The following is a 22,520-nucleotide window of genomic DNA, read 5'->3' as shown; positions in this document are numbered from 1 at the left end:
TCAGTGTTAATCTAAGACACCCGTGAAGCTGGCACTGAAGCTAACGTGGGCACTGCCAAGCTAACACACACACACACACACACACTGAGTCACATGACTGTGACTCATGGCTAACAGCAGTGTGTGTGTGTGTGTGTGTGTGTGTGTGTGTCTGTGTGGGGGTGTGTACAGTGTATGTGAATGTGGGTGTACAGTGTGTTGTGTTTGTGAGAGACACAGCATGAGTGTGTGGGAGACAATGGATGTGTGTGTGTTAGAAAGAGATGAAGAAGAAGAAGCTAACGACATTATTCTGGGATGATGTGGAGTTTACATCCCTAAACACGGATGTATTACATTTACACACACATACACACACACACACACACACACACACACACACACACAGAAGTGAAGAAGTGACTGCACTCATAAATCCCAGTGAGGCTCTGCAGTAAAAACTGAGAGGAAGGTACTCTAGATAATTGCTAACTCTCTCTCTCCTCCTCCTCCTCCTCATCATCATGCTCCTTCTCTCCTCTCCATCTCTTCTCCTCCCTCACTCCATCCTTTTCCTTCTCTCGTCTCTACTGCTCATTCTGACATCTATTTTTTTCTTATCTTCTCACTTAACCTCCCCTCCTCTCCTCCCCTCACATCTGCTCTCCTATTTCCTCTAATTTACCTCCTTTCTCTCTCCTCTCCTCATGCCATCATTTGCTTTCAATTTCTCCTTCCCTCTCCCCTTTTCCTCCTCTCCTCTCCTCCTCTTCTACTCTCCTCTCCTCCTCCCCTCCTCCTTTCCTCCCCTCTCCCCTCCTCTTCTCCTCCCCTCCTCTGCTCTCCTCTCCTCTCCTCCCCTCCTCTCCCCTCCTCTCCTCCTCCCCTCTCCCCTCCTCCCCTCCTCTCCTCCCCTCCTCTCCTCCCCTCTCCCCTCCTCCCCTCTCCTCCCCTCCCCTCCCCTCCCCTCTCCTCCTCTCCTCTGAGTGATGTGGTGTCTCCTTGCAAAGGTTCAATAAAGAGACTTTGAAAACCAACCCTCTCTCGGCCAGCTGAGGCTGAGCCAGCTGCAGGGTTGAACTGAGGTGAGGTGCGTTTGATTTATACCCCGGCCGTGCACTGAGCTCCACGCTGGCAGCCTCCTCTGGCAGGCAGCAGCACACTGAGGTCACGCAGCAAACTTCAGGTGACCCCGACATTAGCAGACCATCACGAGTGTCAGATCCAACTTTTTAAACTTCTGTCTCCATCTTTGTTGTTTAGCGCTAATAGCTGCTCGTGCTAGCAGCCTGCGGCAGCTCCTATTCGCTTTCTTTCTGAAGTCTCTCTGAATATTGTTGCCACCAGAATCCAGGTGAGAGAAGAGATAGGTGATGAATATGCCCTGGGTTTCGTCTCTCAGGCTGCAAACAAGCTGAGCCTTATTGGTGAAGGTTTTTTAGGGGCTGCATGCAGCCTGAAAAGAATTCCTGAAGACACTACTCAGAAACTACTCAAGTGGCCGTGGGCGGTCGTTGTTGGCATGATCCTGTTCAAATCAATCTAAAATAAAAACTAAGAAAAAAAAACGTGGTGCAAAACCTGGCGTGACGCACGGTGGCGCCAGAAGAAAGAAGAAAAACGTTGGATTTGCTTTATCTATGACACAATTTCAATACTTTTATCAATTATTATGGTATATTGACTTACATTAGCCTTTAGCTTAAGTCAGTTAAGTGTTTTAGGGATATGAAGCATTTGATACTCTAAGAAATTAAATCACAATAAGCAAAAATACCACTATAGGCACTGGCAGACCATTTCTACTGCAGAGTTCAAAGCGTTTTAATAAATAGTTTCAGCATCATCAGTGCAGCGTATATGTATGCAGTGTCATAGTCACACTGCAAATGATGCAATGTAATAAGGTAAATTAGGCGCACCATGCTAGAGTATAATAAGAGTATATGGACCGTTTTACTGCTCGATGGGAAACGAGAGCCAGTTTTTGTAAAGTGAAGCCTGCGAGCTAATTCAGGCAGCTGCTGCTTCTCTCACACTGCAGACTCATCTCACTGAAACATATATCCACTGCACCATTTTCTTTATGGCTGTGTGCTTCAGCCTTCAGTGATCTGCTCACGCTTTAGCTGAACGCCTGCTGCCACATGGCTCACCTGAAAGCTCAGCTGTCGGTGCCGCCGCTGCTGTTATTCATACAGCATTTAATTTTATCTTCCACCTGTAGGTCCTTATGGTAGGGGGGGGGGGGGTCATTATTACTGTCACTCCCCACTGCCTGCTGCTCTGAGCTCAGTCTTTCCTTGTGGGGAGTGACAAGGTCAGAGCCAAGATGCCAAATATTGTTGCAGTACATATTGTACATTCACATAATAATCCATTCTGACGGGACTGAAATAAACACTTCCACTCAGTTAGACCTGATTTAACCACAGTTTGCCTTCTGGTTACACACACATGCTCTGCCTCAAGGCTGCAACTCATGATTATGTTCATTAATGAGTCAGTTTTCTCTTTTGATTGATCATTTCATCTATAGAATAGCAGAATACAAGCTAATGTCTTCAAATGTCTTGGTCCGTCCAACCAAAAGTCCGAAACTCAAAGATATCGAGTTGACAATCATATCAAACAGAAAACAATCCTCACTGGAGAAGATAGAACCAGAGAAGGTTTCTGCTTCTAACTTAAAGACGAGTGAAGAAGATGGAAAACAAAATCACAAAGACGCTATTTATGGTAATGAGGTGAGGAACGCTGCCGTTCTGTCCAGATGGTGCAGTAGAATCTAAAGGTGGTTTAAACAGTATGTAATGAAACCAAAAATAATGCAAAGTGCTACAGAACAGGCAGCGTTTAGAGCAGCAGATGGAAAAACTTTTCTTTATCTGAATAAAAACAGCAGCCGGACAGAAAACCAAGGAACTGACAGTCGTATACAAATACTACAAAAGATTAAAATAAGGACAAAGTGGAGGCATCCTGCTGGCCTGATGCTCAAAGGCCTCAACACACACCTGCTCATAGCTCAAGATAATTCAATAAAACTGTAAAAAGAATTCAGCGTGCATCACTGTGATATACACGTGCGTCTGTACAACCACTAAAACACACTCTGTAGGATCCAGTCCAACATCCAGGAACACCTGCAGTACATAGGAACCCACCGCAGCATGGAAACAACACTCACATGTAAACCTTGGCTCTGCTCGGCAGCTTGTTTTTCCTGTGAAACCACATGAGTCCGAGGGGGAGGACACACACACACACACACACACAAGCTAAGCAGGTTCAATACAGTTTCCCATATTTACGTTTCTTTTCTTTCCTTCTTTCAGTTGTAATCTAATTTTCGCACACTCACACGGAAGAAACACACACACTTAAACACACACACACTCTGTTTCTGTTTGTCATTCTGCATTCATAGCCAGGGGCGGTAACCAACAACACACTGGCAGCAACACACATCCAACAACACACACACACACACACACACACACACACACAACAAGCGGATATGGAAATACTGCTGTGCTACTCTCTCACACACACACACACACACACACACACACTCACTGATTGGAAATCTATCTGATTTATATGGGTTGCAGTGTCAAAGCAATGATGCCAGTTTGTGCACAAACAATACAAACACACACTGATACACTCGAGCATGGATGCACTCACATGTACACAGGCTGCCTCTGTCCTCCCACTACAGCCGGTCCACCAACAGGACAAACAGACCCCGAATATAAAGACAGCCAGTCACTTAGTCAGCCAGCTGCCCACAAGAAGAGGAGTCTTGAAATATTTACATCACATCGATTCTCGGGTACACCTCCACATTTCCAAGGCACGAAGAGTCGTTTCTAAACCACCTCATGTTGATATTTAGTCCGTTTATTCTGCAGTTTTCTCCTGCCTGTCTTTGTGCTTAGAGACGGAGGACGGGTGGATTTCTCAAATACGTTAAATTGTGTTTCACATCATGTTCTGTGAATGTGTGAGTGTGGGTTCATATTTCAAACCCAGACTGTGTTTTTTTGTGTCTAAAACTAAAGTCTGGCTCCATTTAAAGGGGGCTGTCAACATTTTGAACCTGTAATGGATGCCACAGGAAGGACAGTATTCATGCGTTACATGAGTAAAACCCCATGAAGATACTTCGGTTGCAGTAACAGGAGTAATTAGCAGCCATGTTGTTTACTCAGTGATCAAACGTAAATGTCTCACTGTCCTTCTCACAAACACTCGCTGTATAAAATGGTGAAGTTTGACAAACAGAAAGGGAAGTCATGTTTCTGAAACGCTCCCTGCTGCAGTTGCACTGTGTGAACCCGACAGGCAGCGACTCCATACTGGATGTAAACAACAGCCATGACAAACAGGAAGTGAGGGCGCTGCAATGTGACAGAACAGGCAGCGACTCCCAGTGAGACGAGGTCGGTCTCACAGTCTGACACCAGTACATGAAGAGGGGGGGGGGGGTGACCACATGATTCACTGACCTGACTGTCTCACAGACTCACTGTTTTCTAACTGACACACCAACAAATGTTCCTGCTCCAGGCGGCCATGATGAAATATTGTGGAGAATAAAAACAAAAACTTTTTTTCAATCCAACATTGATCGCAGATTTATTCATTCGGCCTGCGTCGTTGAGTCCAGTTGAATCAGACTCTGGTTCGTTTTCCTCCTAGGTGTTGTTGACCCTGTATCGGTGTTATTGAACCTGTATCGGTGTTGTTGAACCTGTATCGGTGTTGTTGAACCTGTATCGGTGTTGTTGAACCTGTATCGTTGAACCTGTATCGGTGTTATTGAACCTGTATCGGTGTTGTTGAATCTGTATCGTTGAATCTGTATCGGTGTTGTTGAATATGTATCAGTGTTATTGAACTTGTATCGGTGTTGTTGAATCTGTATCATTGAATCTGTATCAGTGTTGTTGAACCTGTATCGGTGAACCTGTATCAGTGTTGTTGAATCTGTATCAGTTAACCTGTATCGGTGCTGTTGAACCTGTATCAGTGTTATTGAACCTGTATCGGTGTTATTGAACCTGTATCGGTGTTGTTGAATCTGTATCGTTGAATCTGTATCGGTGTTGTTGAATCTGTATCAGTGTTATTGAACTTGTATCGCTGTTGTTGAATCTGTATCGTTGAATCTGTATCAGTGTTGTTGAACCTGTATCGGTGTTATTGAACCTGTATCGGTGTTGTTGAATCTGTATCGTTGAATCTGTATCAGTGTTATTGAACTTGTATCGCTGTTGTTGAATCTGTATCGTTGAATCTGTATCAGTGTTGTTGAACCTGTATCGGTGTTATTGAACCTGTATCGGTGTTGTTGAATCTGTATCGTTGAATCTGTATCAGTGTTGTTGAACCTGTATCGGTGTTATTGAACCTGTATCGGTGTTGTTGAATCTGTATCGTTGAATCTGTATCAGTGTTATTGAACTTGTATCGCTGTTGTTGAATCTGTATCGTTGAATCTGTATCAGTGTTGTTGAACCTGTATCGGTGTTATTGAACCTGTATCGGTGTTGTTGAATCTGTATCGTTGAATCTGTATCAGTGTTGTTGAACCTGTATCTGTGTTATTGAACCTGTATCAGTGGTGTTGAATCTGTATCGGTGTTGTTGAACCTGTTGTTGAATCTGTATCAGTGTTGTTGAACCTGTATCGGTGAACCTGTATCGGTGTTATTGAACCTGTATCAGTGTTATTGAACCTGTATCGGTGTTATTGAACCTGTATCAGTGTTGTTGAACCTGTATCGGTGTTATTGAACCTGTATCGGTGTTGTTGAATCTGTATCGTTGAATCTGTATCGGTGTTGTTGAATCTGTATCAGTGTTATTGAACTTGTATCGGTGTTGTTGAATCTGTATCGTTGAATCTGTATCAGTGTTGTTGAACCTGTATCGGTGAACCTGTATCAGTGTTGTTGAACCTGTATCAGTGAACCTGTATTGGTGCTGTTGAACCTGTATCGGTGTTATTGAACCTGTATCAGTGAACCTGTATTGGTGCTGTTGAACCTGTATCGGTGTTATTGAACCTGTATCAGTGGTGTTGAATCTGTATCGGTGTTGTTGAACCTGTTGTTGAATCTGTATCAGTGTTGTTGAACCTGTATCAGTGAACCTGTATCGGTGTTGTTGAACCTGTATCAGTGAACCTGTATCGGTGCTGTTGAACCTGTATCAGTGTTATTGAACCTGTATCAGTGAATCTGTATCGGTGTTGTTGAACCTGTATCGGTGTTGTTGAACCTGTATCAGTGTTATTGAACTTGTATCAGTGTTGTTGAACCTGTATCAGTGAACCTGTATCGGTGCTGTTGAACCTGTATCAGTGTTATTGAACCTGTATCAGTGTTATTGAACCTGTATCAGTGTTATTGAACCTGTATCAGTGTTGTTGAATCTGTATCAGTGTTATTGAACCTGTATCAGTGAACCTGTATCGGTGCTGTTGAACCTGTATCGGTGCTGTTGAACCTGTATCAGTGTTATTGAACCTGTATCAGTGTTGTTGAATCTGTATCGGTGCTGTTGAACCTGTTGTTGAATCTGTATCAGTGTTGTTGAACCTGTATCGGTGTTATTGAACCTGTATCAGTGTTGTTGAATCTGTATCAGTGTTGTTGAACCTGTATCGGTGCTGTTGAACCTGTATCAGTGAACCTGTATCGGTGCTGTTGAACCTGTATCGGTGTTGTTGAACCTGTATCGGTGCTGTTGAACCTGTATCAGTGAACCTGTATCGGTGCTGTATCGGTGCTGTTGAACCTGTATCGGTGAACCTGTATCGGTGAACCTGTATCAGTGAACCTGTATCGGTGCTGTTGAACCTGTATCGGTGCTGTTGAACCTGTATCGGTGTTGTTGAACCTGTATCAGTGAACCTGTATCGGTGCTGTTGAACCTGTATCGGTGAACCTGTATCGGTGAACCTGTATCGGTGTTGTTGAACCTGTTGTTGAACCTGTATTGGTGAACCTGTATCAGTGAACCTGTATCGGTGTTGTTGAACCTGTATCGGTGCTGTTGAACCTGTATCGGTGAACCTGTATCAGTGAACCTGTATCGGTGCTGTTGAACCTGTATCACAGCTCACCAGGAGCTCTGCTGGCTGCCAGTTGTCTCCATCGTGGTCTGTAGTATCAAGTCATCAGAAATATACTGGGATTAAAAATAGGATTCATAGTGAGAGTGTTTCTCTGTTCACGTCTCTGAGGCCAGATTGTCCTGATTGTCCCAGGGATTGGAACCAGCAACCGTCCTGCTCCTCTGCCCCGTAGGCTCGCAGCGCTCTACATTAGGACACAACAGGGACTCTGGGAAATGTGTGTTAGTGAGGCAGAGCTTATCCAAGCCTTGTTTTACCAGAGAGAGAGAGAGAGAGAGAGTGTGTGTGAATGGTTTGTGTTTCTGTATTGATGTGTTGCTGTGTGTGTGTGTGTGTGTGTGTGTGTGTGTGTGTGTGTGTGTGTGTGTGTGTGTTGTCTGTTGCTGGTAGTCCAAACAGGCACCAAATGGCACCAAACCCTGAGGCATCGAGCTGCTACTCACAACTACATGTGTGTCATCCCCACCTCTCTCTCTCTCTCTCTCTCTCTCTCTCATCTTCTGCCTCGTTCTCCCCTACAGATGGTCTTGTATTTGGTTTCCTCTCTCTCTCTCTCATATGTTCTCAGTGTCTCTCTCTCCACAGTTTGTCTGTTACTTCAAACCAGAACATTGCAGAACATTCATACTGGACGGTTCCACAGAACTCAACACCTTCAATGTGAACGTGATTTGAATAAATGACAGTTAATGCTCATAAAACTATAAATATAACTATATATATATATATATATACAGTGTGTGGATGAGACTCTCATATGAATCCCTCTAGCAGAAAAAAACAAGCAACATCTTCTCTGTCAGCATGCACCACGGCCCATGAGTCAGACATGACACCAGAGCTGTGACCGAATCACGTTTGCTCAAAATCCAAAGTCAGTCTGGAGTCTGAAGTCACGTGACACAAGTAGAACACAGCAGTGTGATTTAATCCAGCAGTGGACAAATTCAGCGTTATCTTACACTGCGATCATCCGTGAAAGCTGCCCCATGAACTGGACTCTAGTCACTCATCCCCCGCAATCCAGTTCACATTCAAAAGGTTGGATAAAAGAACTGGTCTTTGTACAAAACTATCCCCATTACAACAATATGAGATTTGTCTCAGAAACTGACTGATTTACAGCACTTCTGTTATTAACACAGACTTTCCTCATTACACTGAAAAAACACCCAATGAAACAAACTGTACTTTGCAATTTTAAATTTTCCAGATACAAATAATAAAAATGAACCAAACCACGTTCAAGGGGAACTCCACCATCACATCAGAGAGCGCGACTGCATGCGTGAAACAAGTAGTATAAAGCCTTTAGTGTCTCCGGAGGGGGCTGAATGGTAAATGGACTTCACTTATAAAGCGCTTTTCAACCTTAACGGTTCCCAAAGCGCTTTACAGATCAGGTCTCATTCATACATTCACACACACACGGCGACCGAGCTGCCACGCACAGTGCCGGCCTCCAGCGGGAGCCGCTGAGGGTTCGCTGCTCGGTACCCACAGATCTGTAGCTGCTGCTCAGCAGTCGAGTTGCATCGTGGGTGATGTAGGCACCAGGTTTTGAAAAGGAAGAATATGTATCTGCTCTCTCCATCAGTAAATTGTCAGAGCGCCAGAGGCACAGCACGCTGTTTTCAAACGGAAAGTAAAAGATGTGATTTGATTGGTCCTGACTGATTTTGGCCCCAAACACACCAACTGATCCTGGATTCCCTCTGTTTCCTGTCCCTGTCCTGTTTCCACCTGAGCTGCAGCTGCAACAAACACCACCAGCGACTCACTGAGTCATGAATTCTGCCTGAAGCCTATAAAACTCTCTTCTCACCCCATTTCCCGTTTATCTCACCACATTTCTTCTCCTTTCATATTTGCACCACCCCACCGCTCCGACCCATCATCCCTCGTTTCCTTCTCCTCATCAGCGGTGATGAAGCTGGGCAGCGTCTCATCTGGGCCAATCACAAAGCATAACGCTCGTGTCTAAAAATTAACTTGGCCTCTGATTGCCTCTGAAGAATCTGATTGGCCGCATATCAAATCTGCTCTTATCCCTGTCTGCCGACTCGGGTGGAGGAGTTAATTGGATTGGACGGATGGCCGTGATTGGTCAGATGAGATGTGATTGGGCAAACGGGGTGAGAGATGATGGTTAGGGGATGAAGTTTGTGTGAGTGCCAACAGCAACGCATACAGCTCAGAATAAATCAAACATATGACCATGATATGTTATTTAACGTACATCACAAGCTACTTCAGCGTTTGTTAAATAACGTAACAGAGTTAGCTGATGCTCCTTGGCCTTTCTCCTGACAGGAGTAAGCTAGTTAGCATGTTGAATAACTGCGGTAACTAACTGTCGATTTCTACTGGAGATGTAAAATCCCATTTTGAAAACCCCCACTTTTACAGTGTCAGTGAGATTTACTCACTTACTGTCTTACTGTCCCTGGGATGTCCTGTCCTAACCGTCTGATTGGTGGTAAAAAGACGCGTATTGAACTTCAGCCAAATATAAGGCAAGAAATCAAAGAGATATTTTACATTTTCTATCTTTAGGTATTCATCGATTATCATTAAGTGTCAATAACATCAACAGCTAGCTGATGATCTAAACACAAAGTCAATCAGATTGAGTGGTGAAACTGCTCTCTGTCAACAGTGTAAGTGTTCTTCATGCAGTCTAATCCAGGTCTCTGCTCTTCAGCTGACCTTTAACCGTCCATCCATCAGACTGTCGGAGCCTCGGCTGCTCCACCCTGTCATTATGAGTGATGGCTGCTCCACATTCGCTCAATCAACTCTTAAAAACAACCATCTTTAAGAGCTGCTGTCTCTTTCAGCCTCACGATGGATGGACAGACGTCATGTAACCTTCAGTGTCTTCTGAAGGAAGCCTGATCAGTATATATGTTACTCCATCACCCCAGACGACTGAGGCAACTCTACAGTAACTAAGTACATTTACTCATGTAAAACTTTGAGGTACTTTATTCGAATACCACGCTCCACTTTACTGATGAAGACAAACAAACAAAACAATTTATAAAATATAAAACTGTGCTACAGATTAAACTAACCAACATGATGTAAAGTAGTTAAAATGTAATAATATTCCAATAATATGATAAATATATTAATATAACTCTCTGAAAGAAACCATTCTGCCCAACAAGTATTTGAACTTTAATACTTTATTAATACTCTTGCACTTTTACTTGTAACAGAGTATTTTTTACCACCACTGGTATCTCAAAGTAATCAGATATAACTTGTGCTTTTTCAGAGGTGATAACTTTTACATTTGCACACCTTGGGAGCTTCAGTATTTCACATCCATCCTACAGTTTCCCTGCAGCGTCTACCTGGAGGACTGCGTACCTCAGAGTTCAAGTACCTGCTCTGCTGCTCCCCTGGGCGTCTGCTGATACACCAAGACTCAAAGTCAGACAGCTCAAGTTAACTCGGCAGAAAGACTTACATCAACCCTTTTTAATGAAAGTGGTTGTAGACTATAAAAATAAAGGAATGCCTTTCAGCATGTCGTTGCTTTGTCGGGCTCAGTGTAAAGATTTATTTCTACAACCACGTGAGTGTGAGGAGGCCTGAGGGAGGACGCAGAGTCTCTGCACCTAAAATCAGAACAATTTAAAAAATCTATTCAAGCGTTTAATAAAAGAAACTGGCTGAAACGCAAACAATGCAACAGTTTGATGGTTTGGGATTGGATCACTACTACAATCTCACCACAGATCCATTTAGCAGCTGTTCTAGAGCTTTCAGTTGTGTCACATGATGTTCAAATTGGATCTTGTGGTGAGACTGTTCAGTCAACTGATGTTTACAAGGTCAAGAATCAACTTTCGAGATCAACTTTTAAGGCAACATGGCCGAGAATTCTTGAAAGTGCCACAATAACTGTGATTTTGAACATCTACAAAATACAACTGGGCGACTCCATCTGCTGAGGGAAAGTGCCTGAACAGCTGCTAAATGGACCTGGTGGTTCCATTGTTTTCTCAACTCTGGGTTCAGATATTGGAGCTGGTAGTGGGCGAGGAAAAGTGGGAATCAGAGTTCCCCAGAATCCCAAAGTCAGGTGAGGAGACGGATATCACTTCCACCTCTGAGCGCTCAGTACAGGGAAGTCACTAGCATCAGGTCTGGAAACACACTGCCGGCCTCGCTCCATCAAATATACAACTAAGGTAGAGTGGTGCTTTGAGCTAAATGCTAACATGCTCACAATGACAATGCTAACATACTGACACTGTGAAGGTAATGTTAGCCTTATAAAGGTTGATGGGAGTGTCACTGCAGGTGTTTATCTGGTCATGAACAATAAAGCATTGGATGATGGCACTCGATTCATCACCAGTGTGTAATGTACCAAATTTCATCGCAATCCATCCAAAAAGGGCTAAAACGAATCAATTAGTCTTTTAAGGTCATATTTCAATGTCAAACAATCTCTGGTTCCAGCTTCTGCAATCTGAGTATTTTTCTATCTTATTTCATTTTATATCAGTAAACTAAATATCTTTGAGTTTTGGATTGTTTTGTTGAAGACATTTTAAGACCTGATTGACATCATTATAGTTATTTTCTGATGTTTTATAGGCCAAATAACTCATCCATAAATCAAGAACATGATCTGCAGGTTAATCCATAATGAAAATGATTGTTACATCCAACAGCTGCTGAGATATTTCAGAGTGGATCAACTGTCCAGCCGTCTGATGTTGAGCCCTGGAGTCACACCTGCAGCATGCTACATGCAGTTTAATAAGAAGAGGAGTCGATCATCTGGCGTGAACCAGCTTCAGAACATCTGGCTGTTGCCTAAATCACGTTGACAAAACCGCCTGACATAGTGGGATACTGTCGAAAGCTCTAGAAGAAGAGGGAAGGTTGACTTTGAGTTGAACGGACTCTCAATCTCAAGCAAAACGCAGCACATGAAGCTCGGCACGAACAAACTCACACAGTCACATTTTCGTTCCCATGTAATAATCCGTTATCTTCTCCTCAGCAGTTTCATCAGCAAACAGAGCATTAACATTTCATCGTCGCCGAGGAAAGCAGAGCTGCTCCGAAAACAAACACCCCAAATAAACCATTACCGCCTGTTGGTTTAATGAAGAGCGAAGCCCGAAGATCTGCGGCTGTATTTACAGAGCAGATAAAACCAAACTCTTCACAGAAAAGATCGTCCGCCTGAACACATGTCAACAACACGTCTTTGCAGAGGTGACGAACAGGAGAAACACCGCGTGATGATGGAGGGTGAAGGTCTACCTGCTGTATGTGCAGGAGAGCTGGAGGCTGAACACATGAAGGACTTCACCGACATTATACGTGTACTCTGAAGTAGCTTAGGGCTCGGCAATGTGGCTAAAATCAAGATAATGGTAGTGATAGTAGAAAAGTCAGAGGGCCACCAGAGTTATTACAGTTCATCCTGCTGGGACCATGAAGGACAATCCATCCAATGATTGTTGAGATGTCTCAGTCTGGACCAAAGTGGCGGACCGCTGCCATCCCTCGAGCCACACGGCTAACGTGGCTAAAAGGAACTGAGGCGTTTCACTCCAGCAGGAACTATCACAGTTTTGACAAAGTGACAGAAGTGGGATGAACTACTCTGAAGACCTAAACCCAGCAGAAATTACACACAATCTCTTCTAGTCATCATCAAACCCCTCCGCCTTGTTTATCATCATACTTTCGTGTCCTTTATGTCCACCACACCGGTCCGTCTTTGTTCATCTATCTGCTCTCTATTCTTTGCTGCTACCATCATTAAATTTCCCCTCAGGGATCCAGAGGGTTCATCTTGTCTTATCACATGACACTGATCTCATTTATGTCCATTCATTCATTAGGAGGTAGTAAAAGAAAAAAATCAATATCATAACACTATTATATCTGGCATCATTAATCTTAACGACAGCCATAAGGCAGCCCTGAGGAGGATCTGTGCAGCGAAGCAGCTTGAAGTCTATTTCAGGAGGTTGTGTGGCAGCTGAAATCATTTGGCTGGCTCACTTTGGTCCAGCATCGTTGCCCTCTGCTCCCTCTGAAACGGGATGAATCATGGCTGTGAAGGTGAGTGAGTGTTTGTGAGCAGGAGGAAAGAGTCCAAATGACAAAACTGAAAATCTAATATCTGCAAAATGTCCTGCAAAACCGCAGGATTTACTGAAGAAAACTCATTCTGAGCTGTGACGTGACGAAAGAGGCATTGTTCAGGAATATGCAGAGCAGTTGTTCCCAAGGGCGCCTTAAGGACGAGCCGAGGGCGCCACAAGATTTGTTCATTTCCATTTTATTGTTTATGTTTTTAATGTTTCACTGCATGAAAAGAAACAGGTGTTACCGAGCCCGGGGGGTGTCATGGAGACGAAAAATAAATATATTTGTTTAGTAATTTATGCTCTCTGTTTAGCATAACATCCTCACCTTCATGCCATTAGTCTTGGACCCTTCACACTGTGGATCTCTTGGATTTGAGTGCAGGTGCATTGTGATGTTGGACTGAGATGTGTGGATGTACGTCAGGTTTTGGCTGTTAAACACAACGTTATGTTGTCTTTGGGATCCCTTAAACGTATTTTACTACAACAATTTTGCCATAAAAACTTAATAGTTAATAAAATCTCATGTTCAGGATCGTGGAGCGCTTCGTAAATGTCGGAAATCCAGAGCACGAATCATTAAATCGAGACTACAAATTATAATTTATTTCTCTACGACACCTCATCAACTACATGTTTTTATTGCGTTTTCAAACATTTTCGAATGAAAGAAATAAGCAATAAACATTAAAACCCTGCTAAATGTGCAGCGGCGCTGCAGCGAAGACAACTCTGATGCTACTAACGTAACACGCTTTCCAGGACACGAGTTGTTAAAGACCTCAGCAGTCAGAGAGCAATGGAAAGACGGCAACACCTCAGGCAGCATTTACCGAGAGGACAACCACGAGCCAACCACAGCTGGACATATGGCAGTGGACTCACACACTGTACAAACCTGTTACTCATGATTCTCTCTGCAGGTTTTTGTGTTAGCTTGGTTTTTATTTTTCTTACTTTTTATCTATTTGTTCTATTTTAAAGAGCAACTTATCAGAAAATCTTGTTTTTGCAGACCTCCAGTGGTTTTTAACTGCTCACCTTGTCGCAGTGACGTAGAAGTGATGTCACTGTTGTGTGACACTTGGTGTTAACATCAATATTCACGTGGAAACCCATGAATATCACCATGAAGGAGTCCAACAAGGTTCATGAAGCACTGATTTCGAGGCAGCAGGTGACTCCGACTCTAACCGGCAGTTTTCTTTGGAAACATTCATCATCTTTTGTTCAGTTAATTATTCATCACTATCGACTTATTATAATGTGCCGACCGTTCAAATAAGAACAGAAACAATCTGCAAAACCCTGTTAGGCTCTTTCATGTTTTATTAAAGATGGGACAGGACGCGATCGGTGGCCTCATGTGAGTGCAGATTGATGAGCGGCCTCCTGCTGCACACAGAGGACTGCAGAACCACTGCAGTGTGAGTGCAAGCTGAGCGCCGGGGGAGCTGAGGTCAACAAGGAAGATCCTGTATGCTTCAGTTCTTACATTACTATCATCTCAAGCAACAAACAGTGAAGGGGACGAAGGTCAGAGGTCACGGCTGCCTGACAAAACATAAAGAATAGCCAAAGTAAAAACAAGAGTATAGGAGAGGCTATCTTCTGCTGCCATCTGGGTAGACAGTTGTTCAACTTCTACAGCTCACCACTCAGCGTGGCCATGGCAACCACAGCACTTCCTGCCGTTCCAAACAGGCTTAAAAAAGGTGAGTGGATGCTACCCAGCCAGCATGAAATGGCAGACGGACAAAGTTAGAGAGTCGCTCAGGAAGAAAATTGAACATCTTGCAGCTAAAGAATCAGATATTTTCCAAGTCAGGTTGCTGATGTCCTTTAATCTTCCCAACAATAAGATAACAACAACAACAACCGCCCCTCAGATACCACCCCATCACACCCAGTTAGCAGTCAAACACGCAGCCTGTAGCCGCGCTGTAATGGACTCAGCTGACGCTTCTTAAATTCAGGGACTCCATCTCCAAGATCTCCAGACGGAAACCGGCTCCCCGTCATTTTGTCCTATTGTGGTGATTCATTCATTTATCCGTCATGTTCTTTGTAACAGGGTCTCAAACATGATCAGATAATGAGACAATGGGCTTCTAGACGCACCCACTCCCCCAAACCTCCCCAAAACCATTTGTCATCAATTTGCATCTTTTTCAGGTTAACTGAAAAGGATGTTTCCTGGTCTGGTTTTATGCTGTTGTATATGTGTGCAAATAACCCCCCCCCCCCCCCCCCCCCCCAGATCTACTTAGTTCACACTGGAGATGAAGAGAGGCTTCCTAATTCCTGTCCAAAGCTTCCTGCTGTAGCGAGACGCACACCGACTCTCAGCACTGTAATAACTCAAACGTTATGTAAAAGCCACAGCAGATCATTCACATCATTTCCACACTCATCAAAGCTTTCAGTGAACCCTCCAGTTGGATGTTTATCCAGTCATTAATTCAGCGTTTTCCTTGAATTTGTCTGTATATTATTTTTACTCTTTCCCTCAGTGGTATTTGATGTCTACTATACTCTGAGACGGTGAAAGCACTACAGGATGACAGCTTGTCGTGTCTTTGTACTCTAGTGGCGACTTTTTTCTCAGCATATCTCTCAGTGCTGTTGATGTAGTATTCGCCGCTTCGTCGACTGATCCTGGGCGCTGCTATAAATAAATATTCTCTCTGTCTTCTGTCGCAGGCTGCAGCGTCGCCAAAACACTACCTGCAGCACGGCCGTCCATTCAGCAGAGTCACTGCGGGTCACCGGCTGCACACACTGCTGCTGCTGCAGGAAACAGCCAGACGGCGACGGCTGATAACTGAGACTCGAAACCGCTTTCTGTTTGTGCTGACCAAGGGGCGTCGGCCAGACCGGGGAGAAGGGCGAGTGGGCATGAGGAGGAGGAAGAGGAGGAGGAGGAGGAGGATCAAGATTCAAAAGCACTAATGAGGATCACCAGGAGGAGAGGGAGAAGGACAGGAGAAAATCAGGAGTGCAGGTTTAACGAGGAGGTAAGGAAAAGAGAGAAAAAGGTGAGGCAGCAGGGATGTCACGAGAGGATTGTAGGATTACAAGGACAAGTTGAAAGGAAAAGAGGAGGAAACGGGGAGTAAGTATGGCAGGAGGTTAAACAAGGATGATGAGATGAAGGAGGGGCTCGGGAGGAGAAGGACAGAAGTATGGCAGGAGGTTAAACAAGGAGGAGGAGGAGAAGAAGGGAAAGGGAAAGAGGATGTGGCCTAAAGCTCGCAAACGAGATAATGATGAGGGGGACAAGGACGAGAATGAAAAAGGAGGAGGATGGTAGGAGGTTAAACAAAGGAGGAGGAGGAGAGAAAATACGTGGAAGGATGTGGCTGCAGGTGAAAAGGACAGAAGGAACGATAATGCAGAGGAATGTGGCTGAAGGAGGAGGAGACGGGCAGGGACGTAGCTGGTGGGGAGATGGAGGACAAATAATGAGGAAGACATGAACTATGAACTAGAGGCAGGAGAGTTTGTACCTGCTCCTGCCATGAAAGCCTCTGCAGCACACTTAACCCCCCCCCCCCACACACACACATTTTTCTGCTGCTAATTTTCACAGACGGAGTTAGCTAGCTAGCTAGCTAGCAACGTAGGAAAATGACATCCCCCCTCCTAAGGTGCTTTCGGACAGCGAGCGGTTGGCGGCATCGCCTCCATCGTTGCAGTCGGTCTGATGTAAACACAACATGCCGCCCACAGCTTGAACAGAAACACTGGATTCGAATATTAGAGAAACTTATTGTTAATACACTTTAACATTGTAAATCACAGCTCGACAGCAGCATGTGATGCTCTGAAGATAACTAAACTGGCAGCATCATGATATCACTTCACATTTAGTTCATGATGGAGAGGCTGAATCCAGTCCCAACCTTCCTGAGACACCAAACAACACAGAAGATATTATAGGAAGCTTGTGCTGCCCACAATAATTAAAAAACACACATTACAGGTGACCGAGAGCGGCAGAGGTGGAACTGGAAACTGGTCCCTGATCTAATGAAGCCAGCAGCAACAGTAGAGGAGTTGCGACCAGCTGCTGCACACTTACAATAAACAACACCCAGTTACCCTGCTGGGACCTTCTCGCTGCCTGAAAGCCACTTTAGTCCCGCCTGCAAAGCTCTGATTGGTTGTTTCTCCAACAGGAAGTAAACAGCTGTCAGTGAGCACAGCACCAGATGTCTTCGATTCACTGAACAAACCAGGGTTCACTTGAAATATTGTCTTTTCTTTTCTCATGATTGGTTGATTAAAGGATTGATTGTCTTTTAACTTTTGCAGGAAAAAGAGTGAAAATTCTCATCTGGTTCTGAAAAAAAACAGATGAAGCAGTCAAGAAAACACTCAGTGACCTGAAGTATTTCACCTGAAACCTGATTCAGTCGTGTTTCTGTCACAAACACAACAGACTGCACAACAGTTTTCCAGTTGGAGAGATTTTCTGCAAAAATCAGTTAAATTAAACTCCACACACACACACACACACACACACACACACACACCATCACATGCATTGAATCGTAAGCGTCAGACCGTACGATGAGTGTGTGTGATTCTCGGGTTTATTTCTGAGCTGAGAAGTCAGTTGCGTTTCAGGTGAGAGAGTGAAGCTGTTTTTAACAGACGAGCCACAAAGAACAGATCCAGGTCCACCACCACAGACCTCTCTGCAACCGTGTTTGTGAACGCTCACGTTCCCGTTCCTGTTGCTCCACGACCACAATCATTATTTCATTCTTGTTTTGACAAAACTATAATATAATATATATAATATATCAGATTTCTCAGTAACACTTCATTTCATGGCTCTTGATAATTCCCTTGGAATGAACTGATGTGTAATTATAAGTTCCATATCAGTTTCCAGAGTCTGTGTCACTAATTACAGGCAAAAAAACAGGGACGGTGTTAAATTGGTACTCTCACACCAATACACCAATTAACCCTTTCAGCTCCAGCCTGTTTGCCTCAGTTTTCACTCCCCTTAATTACATGTTTTGCAGCATCACTGGATTTCTAACATAGGTACGCTGTGAATTGTAGAGGGTTCGATTCTTGTACGTCATTAATAAAGTTTTGTTGGTGGGACGGAGGGGGGGGGGGGGGGGGGGGGGGCTCTGTGTCACGAGGGAGCAGACACACTTGAGTTGAAGTCAACATTTGGCTCTGATCAGACGAGGAAAACAACTCCGTCCACAGCCTTTTTCATGACTTCAGATCTGTGCCTGAATAATGATCACACACTGCTATTATAACAACGGGCCTCCCTGCTCTCTCTCATCATCATCATCATCATCATCATCATCATCAACTTTCTGGTTTAATTTACAGACTTACTTACTTACTTATTAATCAGACAACAGTCGAATATTTCATTTCGTAGTTTGTCAGACAGAATTAATGAATTACTAAACTTCCTGGCAGCAGTCGTCAACTTTCACCTTTTACAGCGTGTTGAGACGTTAACAATGACATTTAAATCTGAGCTCCGGCACCCATTCAAATCACCGTTTCCATATAAAACCAATGAATTGTTCAGTCCTAGCGGTAATATAAACATATAGACAGGCAATGAGGTGGAGCTGCCCAAGGCTCCGTTCTCGGGTCTCTTCTGTTCCATATCTACTGACTCTCATCAGCTAAGATTACGGAAAACATCAAAATATCTTTTCATAATTATGACGACACGCAGATCAACGACTGGACGTGCCGACATTTCCTCCAAATAAACAAAGCTGAAGAAATAGTTTTTGGTGCCAAATCATCTTGAATCCGCGACACAAACTAAGACAGAAATCTCGGCGTAGTTCTGGACCTGAAGACAGCAGCAGCCACTGATTTCTCTCCTGTTTCTGAACTCCACCTCATTCTTCTGTTCTGCTTTTGGAAAAGTTTTCTGTCAGCGTTTGAAGGTTTGGCCAACTGATCCTGGTACAGTTCCTGGAGCGTTACACCAAGCTGGAAAGTAGGTCACATGACGATTACCTGAGCTGGACTGATTCAATTCAACGCTCATGATGTTAAAGTCACTTTAATTTGATAGTAAAGGTCAGAACTTTAACAGAGAAACATGTTTTAATGCAAAGTGATGCTCTTTCTTGTGGACATATTTCATAATCTAAACTGACTAATGCCACTAAATATTTGACTGAGTGTAACCAACAGACAGAGAAACACAGCATTTCCCTGCTCAACACTCAGCAGTCTGTTGGTGATAGAAAGTGAGGAGGAGTGAAAACATTTGGGCAGCAGTGACCATCTGCAGCTGATCATGCTTTGTCATTTCTTTAAAGGGCTTCCAGGTGATATAACAGCCTCAGGCGGCCATGTTGGAAGCCCTACGCTCTTGAATAACAGCGTCTACGTACAGATGATGAAGATCTTTGTGTTCACATTTGGTTGACTGGTGACTGATGATTTCACAGCTGATCCATCTGACTGATTTTCTCACTTGCTGAAACATTTTACGACTTCAGAAGTCACATTTTGCCTTTGTGGTGCTGTTGTGGAGTTTCTGACCACTAGTGAGTCAGTAGTCGTGTTATTTGTATGTTGTGTTCTCCCTGCATGTGTCTCATGTGCTCTATCTGAAGTTAATGGCCAGTCTCCCCACCAGTGGCCCCCCTTGTCATGGCCCCCCTGAGAATTTACCTAAATCATGTTTTTTTGATCGTGCACTCCATCAGTCAAACTTGTGTTGTTTTAATTAAGAACGGCGTTTGTCTCTTTTAGCAAATGAACTCTTTATATGTTCACAGATGCTTATCGGTTTTAACATCGTTCGATTGAATTATATTATATCAATATTATAAGTTTATTATAAGTTGAATAACAGCAAACACTTTATTATCTGAGAAGATTCAGGAAGGGAATGTGGGAACAGTGAAAAACAAACTGCCCTCAGGCGAGACAGTAAATCCAGAGCCGGCTAATCCCTCGTCTCAGCTACCACAGAGCATCACTCTACTACGACTGACATTTTATACTTTAATACGAAACACTTAATGTGTTAATCATAAATAAAAATCTAGAAAATGCATTGAAAACAGTTTTTTTGCGTCCTCCCTCTTCTTCCTGCCCTGAGAGATCAATAATCAGCATCGACGGTTGACCACAAGTTTAAAGTGAAACTAAGACTTCCTGCGTGGTTCAGCCACAAACCTCAGAGGCACAGAGCCGCAGCACCGAAGCAGCACAGCGTCGCATGTCGCAGCTCAGTGTTCATGGAGAACAGACCGAGGGAACGTTTAGACTCTGATTCAGCCATGTTGTCCTGCAGCGACGTTAACTGCCTCAGTTAATTTCTACCTGCATTTGGAGGGTTGGCGGGTGTTAATTTCAAGCCCTGGAAGCTCGACTGTTGCCGTCCCGCTCGGCCAATTATTTTCTCTACGCATTTAAATACACAAACACAAACCTACTCGCACAAGCACACACACATCTGAGCACCTTCTGGTTGTTCTGTTCTTCTGGGGGTGTTTGAAGCCCACAAAATACTGCAGAACACAAAACACTGATTAACCTCACACACACACACACTACAAGCCACAGTTTATATCAGCCCATTTCTCCCCCTGCTGCAGTAAAGCTGGTTGGTGTGTATACAGGATCTGAGCTGAGCAGACATAATAAGCCCTGATCATCCACCCACAGCCCTCTACACACACACACACACACACACACACACACACACAGATACTGTATAGCGCAGGGTAGTTAGCATTTTGCTGCATCATGCCTCAGCCTGTCTGAGGAAACAGGAGAAGGACACGTTCTGTCCAACACAACCAGACAGTAATGAGATTAGGCTTCGACTGTCTCCATCATGTTTGTGAGGAACTCCTCTTTTCAGGATATTAGTTATTATCAGGAAACATCCCCGTCCTCAAGCGAGATATGGCAACGACAACTCGCCATCTCGCCAGGAAGCTCTCTGTGGATATTCATGATCCCCAGAGGATGATTTCCAGTCATTTTGGTGACAACCAGAAGAAGATAAGATACACGTGAGAAACAAATGAATCAATACAGCAATCTCCTGTTGGAAACACTCGCAGCAGTGAGCTGGGAGGACTAAAGCACCATGAACATATACATGAACATAAATATAAACACATAAGATTGTAGTTAAATCAATAATGCCAAAGCTGAGAACAAAAGGAGGAGGTTGGGGTCCGCTCTTGGACACGTAGCTGTGTCCATTATGGTTCAGTGGACCGACCAGAGACCGGCTCAGACCGGCTGTATGAAGACTGTGTAGGTCTGCCAAGATGATTCGACTTCACAGTCATTGTAAACCAACAGGTGTTCAAACTTGAATCAAGGAAATAGGAAAACTACTTGCCACCAGCACTTAGTGGACAGTAAGCAGCCCTGTCCAGTCATGCGGCTTACAATGCAGCTTTTTTAAACCCCGTCCAGCGAAACGAACGGTCACATGAAAGCTTATCGATCTATTCCGTCCTGGGTTAAGGTCTCAGGTCTCAGGTCCCAGAGCAAACCTATGTCATGGACTATATTAGCGTCACAGCTGATCAGGCTCTCACTGCTGTGAGATTGTGCTCAGAGTTCTGCGCAGCTTTTCAAAGTTGAAGGAAATCTTTGCGTCAGTGTGTCAGGACGGACTGCGTGAGCTCTCTGTTGCATCCACTGAAAAGGATGTTGCGTCCCAGATAAATTACACACACCTTACTGCGGAGTTTGCTGCCAAGAAAGCAGGAGAAGTCAAAGCGAGTCCATCTCATTTATTTCCACAACGTGACAGCATTTCTCACAGCGCTGCCACAACGAGAGCCGTTATTTTCTTTGGCTTTAAGTGAAAGAGATGAAATGTGACTACCGTAAACTTTGCTGTTGGGTGTGTGTCATGCCGTTTAAAAGTTGTGCATGATGTAGTGGGTCGAATGTAGCTGCTGTTGTAGCTGTGTGTGATGCTGTTACTGCGCGGCCTGTTAACAAACTGGAAGAACTACATCTTATTATGTTCTGTCTCCATGTGAAGCTCTTACATGCAACACAAATGAAATCTATGAAATTGCGCTGCACAGTTGAACTTGAACGACGGCTCTGACCGGCAGCGTGTTAAAACATCAGTTTACTGTTAACGTGTGACGTTGTACATGTTGTACTTGTACGTGTCACTTTACTGTCACTCAACAACACGTCCACAGTTTCTGATGATCCGCTTCACTTTGTGTCATTTGTGAACGTAAACGCATGAA

At 44.0% G+C, this 22,520-nt stretch overlaps 1 protein-coding gene across 1 annotated transcript in view; it reads right to left on the bottom strand.

The window, feature by feature from the left end:
- The window catches only part of LOC139288708 (IQ motif and SEC7 domain-containing protein 2-like), a 109,379-nt gene that overhangs the window by 19,328 nt on the left and 67,531 nt on the right, over nucleotides 1-22,520 (bottom strand). The window lies entirely within an intron of this gene.

Source organism: Enoplosus armatus, chromosome 8, assembly GCF_043641665.1.
Source record: "Enoplosus armatus isolate fEnoArm2 chromosome 8, fEnoArm2.hap1, whole genome shotgun sequence".
Taxonomy (NCBI): Eukaryota; Metazoa; Chordata; class Actinopteri; order Centrarchiformes; family Enoplosidae; genus Enoplosus; species Enoplosus armatus.
The sequence above is the reverse complement of the archived record's forward strand: the minus strand, read 5'-3'. Positions and strand labels throughout refer to the sequence as shown.